The 19,240-nt window shown below is 42.7% G+C and overlaps 1 protein-coding gene across 4 annotated transcripts in view; it reads right to left on the reverse strand.

Annotated features, from left to right (window-relative positions):
- The window catches only part of ppargc1a (peroxisome proliferator-activated receptor gamma, coactivator 1 alpha), a 335,937-nt gene that overhangs the window by 47,023 nt on the left and 269,674 nt on the right, over positions 1-19,240 (reverse strand). The window lies entirely within an intron of this gene.

The following is a 19,240-nucleotide window of genomic DNA, read 5'->3' on the forward strand; positions in this document are numbered from 1 at the left end:
TAGGCAGGGGAGTGACTCCGCGTCCACTCCACTCCACTCGCCGGTGACGCGCGGCGAGCGGGCGGAGTCTGGCAGCGCAACGTAGTAAAATCCCGCTGGTGCACTGCAAAAAATGTCCACCGGAAAACCAGATCATGATCTCTTTGACACTAAATCCTATATCAGAACATTAAAAAAAATTAATTAAAATTTTTTTAAAAAAATGTATGGACAGTTAAGAAGGTCAAAGTTTTACGTGGCTAATAATAATAATAATAATAATAATAATAATAATAATAATAATAATAATACATTATTTAATTTACCATTAGAATTTTGTTTATAGAGGTGTGTTTTTAAAGGATGATTTAAATTTGCCTATTTAGGCAAATAAACAGCGGTGACAGCATTATCATGGAGGTTTTTTAATCGTGTAAATCAATAAGCTAAACAAAGTAATAAATTAACTAAAATATTGCCAAAACAATTGTTTTTCGGCTTTTATTTATTACTATATTTCTGTCGTCTTAGCCTTCTATTTTCAGAGGGATCCATCCATCCATCCATCTTCTTCCGCTTATCCGAGGTCGGGTCGCGGGGGTAGCAGCTTCAGAAGGGAGGCCCAGACTTCCCTCTCCCCAGCCACTTCTTCCAGCTCCTCCGGGGGAATCCCGAGGCGTTCCCAGGCCAGCCGAGAGACATAGTCCCTCCAGCGTGTCCTGGGTCTTCCCCGGGGCCTCCTCCCGGTGGGACGTGCCCGGAACACCTCACCAGGGAGGCGTCCAGGAGGCATCCTGACCAGATGCCCAAGCCACCTCAACTGGCTCCTCTCGATGTGAAGGAGCAGCGGCTCTACTCTGAGTCCCTCCCGGATGACTGAGCTTCTCACCCTATCTCTAAGGGAGAGCCCAGCCACCCTACGGAGAAAACCCATTTCGGCCGCTTGTATCCGCGATCTCGTTCTTTCGGTCATGACCCAAAGCTCATGACCATAGATGAGGGTGGGAACGTAGATCGACCGGTAAATCGAGAGCTTCGCTTTTTGGCTCAGCTCTCTCTTCACCACGACGGACCGGTACAGCGCCCGCTTGACAGCAGACGCTGCGCCAATCCGCCTGTCGATCTCCCGCTCCCTTCTTCCCCCATTCGTGAACAAGATCCCGAGATACTTAAACTCCTCCACTTGGGGCAGGACATCCCCCCCTGACCCGGAGAAGGCACTCTACCCTTTTCCGGCTCAAGACCATGGCCTCGGATTTGGAGGCACTGATCCCCATCCCGGCCGCTTCACACTCGGCTGCGAACCGATCCAGCGAGAGCTGCAGATCACGATCTGATGAAGCCAAAAGGACCACATCGTCTGCGAAAAGCAGAGATGAGATCCCAAGGCCACCAAATCGGATCCCCTCAACACCTTGGCTGCGCCTAGAAATTCTGTCCATGAAAGTGATGAACAGAATCGGTGACAAAGGGCAGCCCTGGCGGAGTCCAACTCTCACCGGAAACGAGCCCGACTTACTGCCGGCAATGCGGACCAGACTCTGACACCGGTCATACAGGGACCTGACAGCCCGTATCAAAGGGCCCGGTACCCCATACTCCCGGAGAACCCCCCACAGGGCTCCCCGAGGGACACGGTCGAACGCCTTCTCCAAGTCCACAAAACACATGTAGACTGGTTGGGCGAACTCCCATGCACCCTCCAGGACCCTGCTGAGGGTGTAGAGCTGGTCCAGTGTTCCACGACCAGGACGAAAACCACACTGCTCTTCCTGAATCCGAGGTTCGACTATCCGACGGACCCTCCTCTCCAGGACCCCTGAATAGACCTTGCCAGGGAGGCTTAAGAGTGTGACCCCTCTATAATTGGAGCACACCCTCCGGTCCCCCTTTTTGAACAGGGGGACCACCACCCCAGTCTGCCAATCCAGGGGAACTGCCCCCGATGTCCATGCGATATTGCAGAGTCGCGTCAACCAACACAACCCTACAACATCCAGAGCCTTAAGGAACTCCGGGCGGATCTCATCCACCCCCGGGGCCTTGCCACCGAGGAGCTTTTTAACCACCTCGGCGACCTCGCCCCCAGAGATTGGAGAGCCCAACCCAGAGTCCCCAGGCTCCGCTTCCTCAGTGGAAGGCATGTTGGTGGGATTGAGGAGGTCTTCGAAGTACTCTGCCCACCGGCCCACAACGTCCCGAGTAGAGGTCAGCAGCACACCATCCCCACTATAAACAGTGTTGGTGCTGCACCGCTTCCCCCCCCTGAGACGCCGGATGGTGGACCAGAATCGCCTCGAAGCCGTGCGGAAGTCTTTCTCCATGGCCTCTCCAAACTCCTCCCACGCCCGAGTTTTTGCCTCAGCAACCGCCTGAGCCGCATGCCGCTTCGCCCGCCGGTACCCATCAGCTGCTTCCGGAGTCCCACAGGCCAAAAAGGCCCGATAGGACTCCTTCTTCAGCCTGACGGCATCCCTCACCGAAGGTGTCCACCAACGGGTTCGAGGGTTGCCGCCGCAACAGGCACCGACAACCTTGCGGCCACAGCTCCGACCGGCCGCCTCGACAATGGAGGCACGGAACACGGTCCACTCAGACTCCATGTCCCCCACCTCCCCCGGGACGTGTTCGAAGCTTTGCCGGAGATGGGAGTTAAAGCTCCGTCTCACAGGGGATTCCGCCAGACGTTCCCAGCAGACCCTCACAACACGTTTGGGCCTGCCAGGTCTGACCGGCTTTCGCCCCCACCACCGGAGACAACTCACCACCAGGTAGTGGTCAGTGGACAGCTCCGCACCTCTCTACACCCGAGTGTCCAAGACATACGGCCGCAGATCCGATGAAACGATGACAAAGTCGATCATCGAACCGCGGCCTAGGGTGTCCTGGTGCCAAGTGCACATATGGACACCCTTATGCTTGAACATGGTGTTCGTTATGGACAATCCATGGCGAGCACAGAAGTCCAGCAACAGAACACCGCTCGAGTTCAGGTCGGGTGGGCCGTTCCTCCCAACCACGCCTCTCCAGGTCTCACTGTCGTTGCCCACGTGAGCGTTGAAGTCCCCCAGCAGAACAAGGGAGTCCCCAGGAGGAGCACTCTCCAGTACCCCCTCTAAGGACTCCAAAAAGGGTGGGTAATCTGAACTGTCGTTCGGCCCGTAAGCACAAACGACAGTCAGAACCCGTCCCCCCACCCGTAGGCGGAGGGATGCTACCCTCTCGTTCACCGGGGTAAACCCCAACGTACAGGCGCCGAGATGGGGAGCAACAAGTATGCCCACTCCTGCCCGACGTCTCTCTCCCTGGGCAACTCCAGAGTGGAAGTATTTTTCAGAGGGATTATATCAATTATTAAGAGGTAAACTAGTTGTGTTGTGCTCAGGATGAGAAGAACGGTAGTGGCAGCAGCATGCTGTGGGGATGACTAGAGAAACATCCCCACAGCATGCTGCTGCCACCGTCACTAAAGTTCAAATCCGTTTCAAACTTAAGACCTTTTAGATATTTTGGCTCATTTCAAATATCTACAAAGGTTGCCTAGAAATAACTAGATAATTTTCATCAGATTAAATTTAAAACTCTATAAAACACCAACACTTGTAAAAGTTACCCACCTCAACATTGCCATGATGTTTTTTAACGCCTGAGTAACATATGTGCATGAAATGCAGTCTTGAATCCGCCATTTATTGATGGCAAAGCTCGGCGTTTTCATTGTTTTATTTTTTCTTAAATTAACTGACAAAAGCAATAGAAGTTTAATCTTGGCACCAAGAGTATTTAGATGGGGGTTTTGTGTTCACCTTCATCCTTTCATTTGTTTTTTTTTATCCCAACAAAAGGTTGTCGCAAAGGTAACTCCATCAATTTCAAAAAGTAAACATCTAAAATATCCCTTTTACAATGTATGCCTTTATTTCTAAGTCTCACACTTAAAAACACGTAAAGTTTCCCAAATTATTGGCCTATTTTCAAATTTTACGCTCAAACATTTCCAGATGTTTGTTTCTTTTGGAAATTAAACATAGATAAATAAAGTTTGCTCCATTTTCAGTTTTCTTTTTTCTGCCATACTATCAGAATAGCAAAGAGCACCAAAAACTAATTTCACTTTTTTTTTTCTTCAATTTTCAGCATGGTGGGGAAAACCCAAAAGGTTGTGCGTATTAGCTGAAGTCCAACCACTGTAGGTAAGCTACTTATAGTTATGCCACAGTAGTCAATAAAATACATAAACTATTCTTTTTCTCCATTTTCAATCTTCTTTTAAATTATGAATTTAAAAATACTGGTCTTAAATTCAGAAAATGGCTGCACAGTGGCGCAGTTGGTAGCACTGTTGCCTTGCAGCAAGGAGGTCCTGGGTTCGATTCCCGGCCGGGGTCTTTCTGCATGGAGTTTGCATGTTCTCCCTGTGCATGCGTGGGTTCTCTCCGGGTGCTCCGGCTTCCTCCCACAGTCCAAAAACATGACTGTCAGGTCAATTGGTTTCTCTAAATTCTCCCTAGGTGTGAGTGTGTGTGTGAATGGTTGTTTGTCCTGTATGTCTCTGTGTTGCCCTGCGACAGACTGGCGACCTGTCCGGGGTGTACCCCGCCTCTCGCCTGGAACGTAGCTGGAGATAGGCACCAGCAACCCTCCCGACCCCATTAGGGACAAGGGTGAACAGAAAATGGATGGATGGATGGAATTCAGAAAATTCCTATTCTTTAATGTAGAAGAGGAGTTTTCTTCTCTGAGCTATTTCCTAATTACCTCCAGCCGTCCCTTTAAATTTAAATACCAATGTTTGGGGTGGGGAGAAATCAAATCAGATAAAGCAGTTGTTTTTAGGCAAGATTTTCTTTTCCACATAGAGACAATGACAAAAGGACAGGTGGCAGTATGGGTCTTGTATATACTGTCAACAGGATGTTGTATAGGCAACATCACCACCAGAGTAAATAAAAACAGAAGCTTTGTGGATATTTTAAACAGAGGTGGTTTTCTGTTAGGGAGCGGACTGACAGGTATACAGCTGGTATGATGGACTCAATCTTCGCTGCTGTATTTGTGCCATTTAAGGCTTTTTTCTGAGCAATTCTATTGACAAAGCAATGAGTTTTTAAACCAATAGGGCTTTTTTTAAAAATAATGACTGTCATTGTTTCTGTTTGGACCACGTCTTTCAAGAAACACCCAAGCTATATTCAAACAATACATTCCTGTAATAAGAGACTCACTCCAAGGAATATGCGAACCCCAATCCAATTTTTACTCTTGTAAGCCTATTAAGGCCACCTGAGCATGCAAAAGAGCAATTGTCTCCCTAAATTGGTGAACCACATACAGTAAGTCTCATTAAACACTAAATTGCACAGAAGCCCATAAAAAGGTTGTGCGACTGGAAATGTAAATTGTTCGGCTTGTGTGAGAGCCAGACAGTGTGAGGTAAGGATGTTGCAGTTTATGGACACCTCGGGGCATTTGTAGCATTAAATCTATACATCTGCCCAGTGCCCAGAGATATGCCACCCAGAAACTGAGGAAGAAAAAAAAAAGCCCTGATCGGAGCAGGTGGCGTGTGCAGTGACCTCACAGAGTCCAGATGGACCAGGATTGCAAAGATAGCAATATAGGAGTGACATGGGCATCACACGGAGCTTCATGGCAGGTTGCTTTGTGACTGCAGCAGAGATAAAACACTAAATAACACTATGTTGAGGTTAATCTTTGATGAAAACACTGTTAGCAATCTCCTTCTGTAAGTGAAGCATGAATGCAGGTAAAGCAGCCAGAAATAAGACTTTATGGCAGCATTCTGATGACAGACATGGTGGGGGGGTAAGGTGGGGTGGGGGGACTTGGCACCAAGTTTATGCTCATAAACGATATATCTCTCTCCTAAAGCAGCATATAAGTCACAGTTTTACTGCATATCTGATTGTCCTCTTCATACCAATTAAGACAACAGAAGCTAAAGATAGATAGCGTGTTATGATTCCCTCTTTTGAACAGGCTTCTTTTTCCCACTAAAAACACTTTCCTGCTGCAGGGTACCTTTTCATGTATTCAGAGGCAGAGATTTGAAGATACAGGAATCATTTTTTAAAATGGAAATGAAGGGGAGCAGGAGAGAGGTGGCGATCTGCAGCCTGAAGAAAGTGCAGGTTTTGAAATGCTTTTGTTTTATGGTGTGTTACTGGCGTGCGGTTCTTATTAATACTTTTTAGAATAATATTCTAACATCAGACTGTTTGTTGAGTGTTGCTGTTCCCAGATCTTCTGCAGCTCCTGATCTTCCTATGGGCTCTCATTGGCAGAACAGAAGCATCCCATCTTCATAATTATGCCACCACCATGCCTCATACTGGGGATGGTCTTTTCAAGATGATGCATGTAGGCCTGTGTACTATATGTGACTTGTGGGGCGAACTGAAAACATGAGTTATTCTCTGTGTAATGGATTCTCCCACCTGATTTGTGGATATTTGCAGCTTTTCTTGGCTGCTTCTCTGAATAATTATCTTCTGCGCAGATAAAAACCTACTTCAAAATTATAAACTAGCTTGAGTTGGTCTGTCACCTTAAAGTCCCAATAAAAAAAACATTGAATATAATGGTTGCGCCATGAAAAAATGTAGGCAAAAGTTTGTAGAGAGAATGGCAGAAACGAGGCTCAGCATCCAGAGTATAGAGCGCCCAAAGTTTCAGGACCAGTTCAATCAATTCACCCTGTAAAGAAAATCAGCCTCAAGTCTTGATTTCACTCAACCGTTGCATTTAACTGCTAGTTTAGATATCTCCTCTCCATGAGAGTGAATCTATGGGACAGAGTGTGAAAATTTGTTCGCACTAGTTGCTCACATAGCATGTCGCCTTCCTTTAGGGTGGCCCAAACTCTTCCATCCCCCCTCTAGACCTTTGAATGTTGCAAATTGTCTAACATAACCTCGAAAGTACAGCTCAAACACATTAGAGAGTTAATAAATTAAAAGAGACACTGACAAATTGTAAAACGCCTCTAAACTCGAAAATAAAACGATATGACAACTGTCGGGTCGCAAGTGTCGACATTTACAGGGTCTTGTAAAGCTCTCGATGATTAAACCGTTTCTAAAGAGAGTTAGTTGACAAGTGGAGTTCTCCAAGCCAAAATGGGGCTAATCCACAGATAATTATCTCTGTTTGAATATTCAGTGTGGCCTGACTCGTGGCATGGAGCTTCCTATTTGCATTTCTGGTCTTATTGAATGTGATATTAACATATCTATTAAAAGAGCCAATTTTGCATCAATCTTAGTTTCATTTCGAAGCCAAACGGGGCGTCTGTTTTGACACTCCATCCATTCTTGGGAGACGGTGTCTTGTTTTTGCCTTTCGCTGTTAAGTGTGTCGCCGGCCCTCAGAGAGCGAGCTGCTGCTGCGCGCCGTGTGTGGGGCGGTGATTCATATCACTTTGTTGCATGTCATTGCTCCCAAAAGAATCCATCCTAGCATCTGGCCATTTTAATACACGGTGGCTGGATTCATGAGAATTAATTGAGGGCAGAGGTAAAGCGGAGTGCTGCATCTATCTACGTATCCTTCAGGACTTTAATAGGACAGCTTATGCTTCGTTGTCTGGGCAGCCTTTTGATGTGCTTTCAGGTCTTTGGCGCATGGGTCATTTTTCCACTTGATATGTCATATTGTTTTCGCCCTGTTAGGGGACAGTGGAGGAAGTGGTTGCATTTCACAGTGGTCTCAAGCTCTGCAGTAGCACAGGATGTAATGCCATACTGGACTAGCTCCAGGAAGTAGAAATGGACACACTCTGCAAGTAAGCAGTTTTAGAGCCGGGTCAGATGGTGTCACAAGTTTGTGGAGTTCCCCCCCACCCCACCCCTAAAACTCTGATGTGTATGTACGCATATTAGAAAATATGCATTTTACAGATAACTTTCCAAAAAGTATTCATTTCCATTGAACTTTCACCACACATTCTTGCAAATCAGAGCATATTTTGGAAGATTTTCTACAAATAAAAATCTGAAAAGTGTGGCGTGCATGTGTGTGCAAGTGTTGTACTTTTTCTATAAATGCCTATAGATAAACTCTGGGGTTCAATGTTTTCCCTTCAGAAATCACATTACTGATAAACATAGTCCTCCAGTGTGTAATGAAGTCTGGTATCAAACTCACAGGTCTGTGGGAGAAAATTAGTGAACAAACAGCATCATGAAGAAAGAGGAGCAAATCAGGTCAATGATAAGTTTGTGAAGAAGTTTAAAGTGGGGTTGTGTTATAAAACAATGTCCTCACATGCAGCCTGCCCAGACATCCACTTAGACTGGTACGGTAGGTACAGAGAGCATTAATTAAAGAAGGAGTTATACTGTTGAGATTCAGAGTTTAGGTGAGAGAAAACTATTAGCCATGCACTGCACAAAACCGCCTTTATATAATAATAGGAAGAAGAAAGTTATTGTTGAAAGAAAGCCATTAGAGGCCGTACCAATAGCTTGCAACAAGCATGCAAGTGGCACAGCCACTGTGTTGAAAACGGGGCTCTGGTCAGAAGAGACCAAAGTAGAATAGAAAATGTTAGATGCTAAATGTGGTTAAAGAAACATCATCCTCACCATTAAAACACGGTGGTGGCAGCTTTATGCTACGCTGATACTCGTCTTCAGAAAGTATAGAGAAGCTAGAGTTAAAGACAAGATAACCCTAAACATTGGAAAAGCTTAACTTTGTGTGCTAGAATGGCCCTGTCAAATTCCAAAGCTAAAACGGATCTTAACATAACGTTCGGTGTTCAGTTTGACTGTACATGCGCTATTTTACAAAGAGGAGGGCAAAGATTAAATCTCTAAACATGACAAACTGACAGGAATATAGCCCAGCATCGGTAATTTAACAAAATATTGATCTAGGGAGGCTGAATCCAATTTAATGCAACACTTTTCAGGTTTTTATTTGTGTTTATTTAAAAATTACTAAAAAATATTCCGGCTATAATGTAAATAAAAATCTAAAAATATTTAGGCACATGAGGTTTTGCTTGACTGCAGACCCATTAGAGATAAGCGACTTCACAATCCACGCAAATGCTTGTGGTTCACATACAGTGAGCCGGTGAGTTCTCCCTTCTTAAGGATTTCACATCTTCTCTCTTTGTTGTGCCCTTCAGAGAAGACATCGCTTTGCCGCCCTTCGTGCAAAAGCGTGTAATCCTTTCCATCAATGAACTCCACTGTGTCATTTAGCCGCTCCCAGGATGGCGGCTGCTTTCCCCACGGAGAGTCCGGCCCACATTATTAAGGCAAATGGCATGAAGAGGCTAGGGCCAGTTAGCTATGGTAGAGACTTGCAATTTAAAATAGCATCAGCCTCATGTGGTGACTGGTAAACACAAGAAAAAAAAAAAAAAGAGGCCTGAGGGTGCAGCACAGGAACACCCCCTCCTTTCCTGAGCTCCAGGTCTGTTTTGGTAGAGCTGGGGTAAATGTGTTTGGCCCTCCCCAGATACAGTCGAAAAATATCACCTGGTGAAGCAAGCTGTAGTGTCCCCCCTGGGCTGGCTGTTGGAAGGACTGTTATTAGGGCTTGTTTAAGATCACCAGCAATTCATGGAAAATGCATGTGAAAAGTGGTGCTGGAAAGAGGGGGAAGTGTGAGTGCACATATGTCTTTGGGAACCTGGCAGAGCTAAACATGCGCTCTGGGCAGGGGCTTCTGAGAGACTTTTTGTTTTGCCTGGGTACAGCACTCATAAGGAATATGAAAATTTATGGGCCATGAGGGTTTGGGTTGCAAACACACACATGCTTTCACACGCTTGTTGATTTGAAATGCTGCAAGCCTCAACTTTAAAACTGTTGTAAAACATTGAACTAATGTCACAACAATGTCACTGGAGGAAATGTGGAGCAAGTTTTAGTAGAGGGGTTGCAGTAAAAACATGGTTCATATTCTTTTGAAATTGGGGTTGAGTGGAGTAACTTTATGTCGCCATTATCTTACTTCCATTAGGGCTAACTTGTCTTCAGTCTGCTTATGACTTAGACTTAGACTTAGACTTGTACTTTATTGATCCTTTGGGAAGACTCCCTCAGGAAATTGAAGTTACCAGCAGCTCCCAGGCAAAAAAACAAAGATAACACACAGTAAGTAAAGTGCAAAAGAATACAAAATACAAATTAAATACTAAGGTACACACCAAATGTGAGTAACCAAAACCTTAAATTATGCAAGAAAAACCTTAAATTATATAAGAAACAAGGAATAAGAATATAGAATATAAGAATATAAGTAAATATAAATACAACACAAAAAAACATATATATAAGAATTTGGCGGATAGATTGACCAGTGATATCGTATTATCGTATGGTTAGTGAAACTAATACCTTTCCCCCAGAAGATCTCAGTCATCTAAGAGGTTTACAGCTATTTACTCTGAACCTGACTGTTTGAACATCTAGTACATTGCAACATGCTTTGGATGAAACATCAAAACTGCTTGGTGTTATATTAACCCATCAGTCTGTTGATGTGCAATGCAGTTGAAATTTATATAACATTGTTTTTAGATTATTCAGATCTGTCCAGATATATGCCTCATCCTGAATTAGGTTGATTTTGACCCACCCATCTACAATCTCTCTGATTCTTTAAACTGAAATAGTTCTAGTGCCTAAGATACAGTACTCACTATAACTGCATCACAGAAGTTCATGAAAAAAAAAACATCCATATTACTCCCTATTATTTTTCAACAGAAGTTAAACATTGCTGACACTATTGCTTGTCCTCATATAAAATGTTCTATATAGCACTTTTAACGTTTAATATTAAATGGAACTTAACCACAAGAAAAAACTTTGTTTTAGCTAAACAAAATATTCTGATGAACTGAATATTAATTTGCAACAAATAAACAAACAACAAACTTAAATAATTTTCAAAGTCTGGATAAGTATGGAGGAAGAAAACCATCCATCTATATATACATAACAGATAATTATAGAGGGTCAAACATCTATTCAAACATCAGAACAATCTGTCCATTTAGTCCACCGTCTATTTATCCTTGCTAGATGGATGAACAAACATTTGACTTACTGAACAGTGAACTATATACTTTCAAATTTAAACTCTGAGCTCATATTTCTACTGACAACTTTGAACGTTTGTATCTGAAAAAATCTGGGATGTGTAGGAACCCCGTAGACAGACACAGCTTGATTATTTTCACTAAAACATAACCAGCATGTGAAATGCAGATTTAAACATCTCACAAAAAACCAACAAAACAAAAAAAAACATTTTTCTGCTGTTTTTCACCAAAGGAATGGAAATTTACGGAGCCCCTAAGGGGACATGGAGAGAAAAAAAAAGGAAAGAAATCCCGACTTATTATCTCGAGATCCCGACTTATTATCTCGAGATCCCGACTTATTATCTCGAGATCCCGACATCAGTACATAACGACCTAATCACAGTGATGGAGGACACCCACCCATGGGGTAGATATATAGATTTTTATTTCGAGCTTGGGCTTGAGTATAAACACATTAAATCAGTGCTTGACAGCAGACATGGATTTAGTATTAGTGAGAGACATCTGAAGAGAGTTTTCAGAGCGCGGGGACTCATTCGGCGCAAGTCCTTTTCCGACTTGGCAGTTTTGGTAGAATTCATTAATAACCAGCTACAGTCCTCTGGACAGCTTCACTGTTACCGATGGATGTACGCTAAATTGCATGTGCATGATATCCTCCTCTGGGAAATCTCTGGACCGCAGAAAATGATATAAGTCATCCTCCATAATCAATGTAGACACACTCCCCCACGTTTACCGCATAAAAACACGCCTTTCCCCCCAAAAAAAGTAACTCGCGATTTTTCAGAAATGTCGCGAGATCTCGAGATAATAAGTCGGGATAATAAGTCGGGATCTCGAGATAATAAGTCGGGATAATAAGTCGGGATCTCGAGATAATAAGTCGGGATCTCGAGATAATAAGTCGGGATCTCGAGATAATAAGTCGGGATCTCGGGATCTCGAGATAATAAGTCGGGATCTCGAGATAATAAGTCAGGATCTCGAGATAATAAGTTGGGATTTCTTTCCTTTTTTTTTTTTCCTCTCCATGTCCCCTTAGGGGCTCCGTAGAAATTAACTCAGAGATGTAAAAAGAAAAGAAAAAAAGAAACTTCATTACTGAGATCTCATTGCTAACCAGAGGCGAAATTAGGTACATTTCTTTTCAAACTGCACAAACCTCCTGCGAGTCACAAGAAGGGCCCAAAGCACAACAGATGTTGCTGGAGCTCTAAAATAATAGAGAGGCAGGGCTGAATACCTTGACAGTGCAGTCCTTATGTACTCTTCTCACTGGAAGAGCGCCAGGAAAGAATTAGGTCAGCTAAAGTGCATTGTGCCTGGTGGAACTCCATGTTAAAACAGCATCACAGGAGAGTGGAAGAGGGAGCGGGGTTGGTGTGTGGAGGGGGACAGTGTTGGGTGTCACACAGGTACAAATTTCTGGAGCAGCACGTTTCTTTCTTTTTTTTTTTTTTTTTTGTCTTGTATCATGAAAACGTGAGCAGAAACATTTACACCCCTGAGTCCAGATTGCAGCCTAATTATTTTCAGCAATGAAAAGGAAAAGTGGAATAAGAGCGAGAGAGGAAGAGATGGGGTGGGGGGAGTGGGGGGGGGGGGGTGCATGCGAATTGCAATTCTCTCATACAGCCTGCATACAGGGTGTATAACCACAAGCCTGAAAAAAAATCCTTACAGCACAATAAAACTGATTGTATCATCACCTTTTTTCCCCTTACAGGCGGCATTTCTACTACTCTTCACATCACTTCTAAAAGGAGCATGTACTGCTGAAGTACACTGTGATGGAGGGGGGAGGGGGGAAGGGGAAAAAAAGCAGGACAGGAATGAGAGGGAAAGAGAAGGAGCAGTCAATACCCATTTTTGCCAAGACATGCCAGTAAAAAAGAGCAAAGAGACAAAAGGAGCAGATGGATGGAGATGGAGCTAATGCTGAAAGAGAGTGTGACAGTCTGTAACAAAAGCCAGAGCGAGCTGCTGGGAGTGATGGAAAGAGTCGGACAAAGATGAGGCATGAATTAGGCGCGGATATGGAAGCAAGGGGGAAGGAAGACGGGAGGCTGAGCGCATGAAGGAGTTATCAGGAATGGGAAGTGTTGACTTTAACAAAAAAATGGGGTCGGGAAGACCGTGAGGCTGCAGTGACCACCTCGTAAGCCTGTTACCTCGATAAACCAACGTCTTTCTGACATGGAGCCACCGCAAAACTCCCAGCGCCAGCCCAACCACATCCTCTATCTGAGTTTTAATCTCATTGTTGCCACCTTTCCAGTTCCCCCCACATCGCCCTGTTATGGTCGGAGATTTTTCTGCTTACGATGGATATCTGCTATGCGTGTGATGTGTAGTATTTGCTTTCAGGAAAGTCGGCATATTTACTTCCAGGTCGTCTCGGTGCCAACACGAACTCATTGCCCTCTGTCTAACTATCACATTTATGAGAACAAAAAGGGCGTTCTCTTTCTGGTTGCAACAACCGCAATAAGGATGGCAACGCAGCAGCAAAAGGCTGCCTTTATATTTAAAACATTTGTAACTAAATATGATAACTAAATAGCAGGCAATTTCTGGTTTCTGATATCAAGATGCGCTGAGGTTTTAAAAAGTTATCCTTCCAGAAATGAGGTGCAAGATGTGCTTTTTCGAGGAAAATGTACCCTCACTGTTACTGCACACTGCTTCTCAGCTGGAAGAAAGAAAACTGCTACACTGGTTTATAGGTGACAAATTAAAACCAAAAAAAAGTATCATCATGCTGTTCCTACAGTTTAAAGTCCTTTAAGTGAGAGAAGCCAGAGAAAGTCCATAGGGCAACTGTGGTTGTATCTGGTTATGTGAAACATTGGATCTCTTTCAGTTTGCAAAACTTTAGCAGACACGGTGTGGAGACGAAAGCAGACACCTATAAAGGTTTTAAAAGTACAACTCAGCTTGCTAGACTCCTACGTTGGGTATGTAAAGAACAGCACTTATATTGCTCAGCTTGAAAAGCACTGTTGCTTAAAAAAAAATAAAAATCACAAAATGTTGTTTTATCATTAATATTTTTGGATTGTCTATCAAAATAAAACAAATTAAAGATAACACTACATCAACTTCAATAAACAAAAGTTATAAAGAAATAAATAAAAAACCTTAAACGATTAAAATATCTGTCATCTAATCTGAAATAATAACATTTAAATTACAATCAGCTAGAATCAGCTATTACGCCAACTTAGTAATAATGACTATAGAAGAATGAAACAAAACAAAGAAAGAAATGAATAATTCTTAGCCTCAACTCAAAGCCAGACTTATTAGATACATATTTTTCTCTCTTAAAATAACAGCTGATGTTTCACATTTTTGTATCACTACCATATTTTTACTTCAGATACTAAATACATTAAGAATCACAGCCAACCTAACAGCATGAAAGTGTAAGTAAGCATATCTCCGATTGTGCTGAGCAGCAATGCTGGCTTTTCCTAGTGAGTAGGCAACCTTATTGTTTTTGGCAGACGTCTGTTTTCCAGTCAAATGGTGTTGAGCCTCAAGCAATTTCCACTATCTGGAGTCCAAGGTAAATTCCCAAACTTATTTTACTATCCGACGATCTGTAGCTGAAATCTAGTGCAGGTTGGACCATGAGGAAGTTGCTCAACTCAATCAGCAGTCTCGGTTTCCACAGCGTTCTCCTTGCTCCTATTACTGATCCCTTGTTGTGCGTTTTAAAGGTGCTGTGTGTCCGCTTGGACTGCCATCACTGCAGCAATAAACAGGATTAATCAGCGCCGGCGTTGGGCACTTTGGTCCAGATGACGCGTGTAATTAAGAAGTAATTGGCATGTCATCTGTACATGAGGAAATATAACACGCGCCAACCAGATGCAGCCCGCTACAACAAGTGCCGCACCAACGACCGTGTCCTCACAGGCCTTTTATTCATTTATTTTTGCTCACATAGATAACTCCCTTCCCACTGCTGACACTTTTGCTTCCTTAACATCTTTATTCACCCTGCAAACCCGCTCGCATTGTAATTCACTTGCCTGTTCATTTATTTACATGCTAACGCACTTAAACGCTAATTTGCTAACTTATTCATTTATTTACATGCTAACCCACTTACTGCCGCTTGCATTCCGTGACTTATTCATTTATCCACATTTAGGATGACACAGTTACTTTCCCCGAGTATTCATTTATGCGCGTGGGCAAGTCACTTAAATTCTCACCAGCTTAATTAAGAGGCCCCTCTCTTCTCACCTTACACAAAAGGATGGATTTATGGCGCATACTCTGTTGCTGCCACAAATGTAGATAGCTGAGATGCCTCTTTTATGTCGGGGTCAGTCTGGATGCAACAGGGGGTGTAAACTGGCCTTATCTCTCCTTGTAAACTGGATACTCCAACTTCATGGCTTACGTGGAAGATATTTGGACTGACAGAGACATGTTTATTTAGCTCTTAAGTCTCCTCTAGTTTGAGCAGAAGTCTGCGATTTAAAAGAAAATCAATTTAAAATGATGCTCTAGGTTCTTTCTAAATGACAGAAACCTCTTAATATTCCAGTCGCACCTATCGGCAACCATTCCTTGGAGCAAATGCAGCTCTAAATTTTGTTAACATAAGAAGCCCCATTGATCCAAACCTGCAGTGCATCTTTGTTTTAAAGCAAATGGACAATATTAATCCTGCAGTGTGTGTTTATGACTAAAGTTTGAATTAGTCCAACAAAGTTTTTAAGGAAGTGGACCACGTGCTTGGATTGTGAGCTCAAAAGGACGTTGGCTAATTTGCAGAAAGGGCTGTAAGGCAAAAATAATGGAAGGAAGAGAGAGGGTGCATAAAGGCAAAGCGAATATCTCCTGGAGATCTGCTCAATGTGTTTCATCACAGCAATTTCATCCTATGCCAGTTTCCCAGAGAAGCGACAAGACGCTGACAAAAACAAATTTGGAAATAGAAAAAAAGGAAGGAAAACATGGCCTAGAAAACGTTCACTCCACCCCAACCCTTATACATTTTGTCATAATGCAACCAAAAACGCTAAAAGATTTTGCAAAAACCATCTGAAAAGTGCAGCAGGCCACAAAGTATTTTGCCAATACTTTATGAGACCATCATATTACATGTCCACATAGAAGGAAGTCTGGTCACATTTTACAACTTTTATCTTTGGTCGACATACAAATTATTATGTGTACTGTACATAGTGAAGGTAGTATTATGGTGTGAGCCATTTCTTCCTGTTGAGACTGGAAGATTCTGCAGAGGTCCAACCTCAAGCAAGAATATCAAGTCACTGCCACAATGATTTAGATTAAAACATCTTTGTTAGAATAGCCCAGTCAAAGTGGAGACATTTCACATTTAATTGCACACAGGTGGACTCTATTTATTAATTGAATGTTGCACTGAATTTCATTTAGAGGCGTCGGAAGAAATGGGTCAGAAACACTTTTCAGAGTTTATTTAAACATTTGAAAACCATGCATCTTTTTTTTTTGCTCTGCTTCACAATTGTACACTGCTTCGTGTTTGTCTTTCACATGAGAGCTTAATAAAACAGACTAAAGTTTGTGGATATAATATAGCAAAATACAAAAAAAGTTTGAGTCTGAAGGATACTTTTACAATACTATATGTAGAAATCAGTGCTGCCTTCTTCTTTGGGCTACATATTTTAAAAGAAATTACCTGTGTGAGTCAGTTAAGAAACACAAGTGTATTTCTAATCACTTCTGTTCCATTACTCTTTTTCTGAGGTTCTGCACAGCAAGGGTCTTAAAGGAGAAGTACTCGGTCTACAAATCACAATATAAATCTTCCACTGCATACACAGCAATGTCAACTTTTTATGTATGGTACAAACACATCTGTTTATACAAGCTGGGAGAGCTGATATTTAACCTGGGAATTGCTTTATGGTCGCTAGACAAAACACATTTTATAGCAGTTTGCTTAACTGCTGTCTTTCATCTGTTGGGGCCGAGCCAAGCCGTGTTCTGTGCGGCTTTGTGACTCAAAGCACGACTGATATCAAAGCAGATTTAAGGACTCCGAAAGAAAGGATTGCATTATCAGAAATTGGTCATTTCCTGTTACAAAATTATTGTAAAATTTGCAAATAATGAAGAAGAGCAAAATGCTAACTTTTTATCTGGAGTAAACTTCCTCTAAGAAGCAAATGCAACTGGTTCAGCTTGGTAGGGGAACAGTCAACATAGCCCCGACTCGTTGGGCAATACAGCATCCAATATAATTAATGGCAGCACATTTTAAATTACCCCTACGTGGCAGTATGCACTACGGCTTTGTTTATTGAGCCCCACTGATACCCATATTAACAAAGTTAGGTTAATGATAGAGGTATTTTGCTTAATAGCATTTTTATTACTCCCACCAAGCATGAAACAATTAATTAACAATGGACGAATTAAGTTCCCCTTCTGTAATGGCCTACCAACACAGGACATCATTACCAATCGTCAAAATAATTCATAAAGCGATGACTCAGGTGGCAGGACGGTTATAGAGGGTGGTGGGGGGGGGTGAATATTCCCCAGCACACGTCTGGTTTTTCATTTTAGAAAGGAATAAATTATGGATACGGTCTGTCAGTGGACACGCTGGTGGTGCTGCATGCAGAGCGAACCGCGGGATCAAAGATGCAGAGCGTTCAGTCACAGATGTGGACATGGATTTTCTCCTGAAAAAAGTAAAAATGGGTTGTTATGAACAGGTGACTTTTTATTTGAATAGATAAACAGTGTTCACACATATTTTCCATCTCAGAGATCATTTGGGCTGCATACAAAAGTTCAGATTTATGGCAGGTATGTCCACAGTGGTCAGGTTTTAAATATGCCATTACAAAAAGCCACAGATAAACAGGAAGAAAGGGAAGAGAAACAGGAGGAAGAAATAGCAGAGGGAGAAAAGGAAGGAAGCAGACAGTGAAGGAATGGTGGACACAAGGATGACTGGGAGGAACAAATGACACAAGGAAGACAGGAAAACTGACATGACAAAAGGAGAAGAACTGAAAGAAACAATAAAAAAGAAAGTGACCAAGGAAGGAAGGAAAGATGAGAGGAATAAAGGTGCAATAAGTAAAAGAAAGAGGGCCACAAGGAAAGAAGGGATTAAGAAGCAGAAGAACTGTAGGAAAAAAGAAAGAAAAACATAGGATGAAGGACCCAAGAAATAAAGACTGACAGACAAAATGAGAGGAAGGTACAAGTCAGGAAGAAGGAAGGACATAAAGAAGGAAGGAAACAGAAAAGTCTAGAAGGACACAACTTTTAGATTATACAGATTTAAAAAAAAATAATAAAAAAATCAATTTTCATACTCAGTTTTGATTACGTATTTTTCAAGTCTGGAAAGCTTAAATCAAAATCCATACTTTTCCAGACTTAGTAGGATCCCTGAATCAAAGGGGTGAATTTAAGATGCACAGAACGACCACAAAAGAATCAGAGATGGCCTTAGTGAGAAAGGAGCACTGGGCGTTAGAAAAATGACATCGAATAATGGACCTCGAAGACATATTTGAAAGCACATAATCTTTTAAGCTTGCATTTGAAGGTAATCTCCCATTAAAGAACACTAGCTATTTCTTTGTGGAGGAGAAAATGCAAAGACAGCAGAACTGATGGGGACAAATGGCTGTGACTTTGAGTGAGAGTTAAGACAGGCATGGGGGGAAACGGTGCATCTTTCCTGATGCTGGACTTGTGCAGTAAATTCATTCTGTAAAAACAGTGGCTGCTGAGAAATTTAATCCCTAACTCTCCCAAGCACATTAACACACACACACCCCCACACACCGACACACGCTGAGCACACATGCAACAAAGAGGCAGAGATTAAAGCATTAATTCAGTGAGAGGGAATAGGATACCGGAATAAATTTAGAATGAATGTTTTGGGGTTATCTTCTCTGCTGACTGCCTTTTCTACTCTCTGTACTCCGTTGCACTCCACATACAAAGGGAAATCAGGGTCACACCCTGTATCTGGCAACATATAAAGCGCTAAACTCTTGTTTTTCTTTGATAAGCTACATGCGTGCGGGGTGTGTGTGCGTGTGTGGGTGTGAGCAAGAGTGTGTGTTTACAGTGACAACAGGTGTGTGCGAACATGGAAAAATACCAAACTACTCATGTGCA

Source organism: Xiphophorus couchianus, chromosome 14 (genome assembly GCF_001444195.1).
Source record: "Xiphophorus couchianus chromosome 14, X_couchianus-1.0, whole genome shotgun sequence".
Classification (NCBI taxonomy): Eukaryota; Metazoa; Chordata; class Actinopteri; order Cyprinodontiformes; family Poeciliidae; genus Xiphophorus; species Xiphophorus couchianus.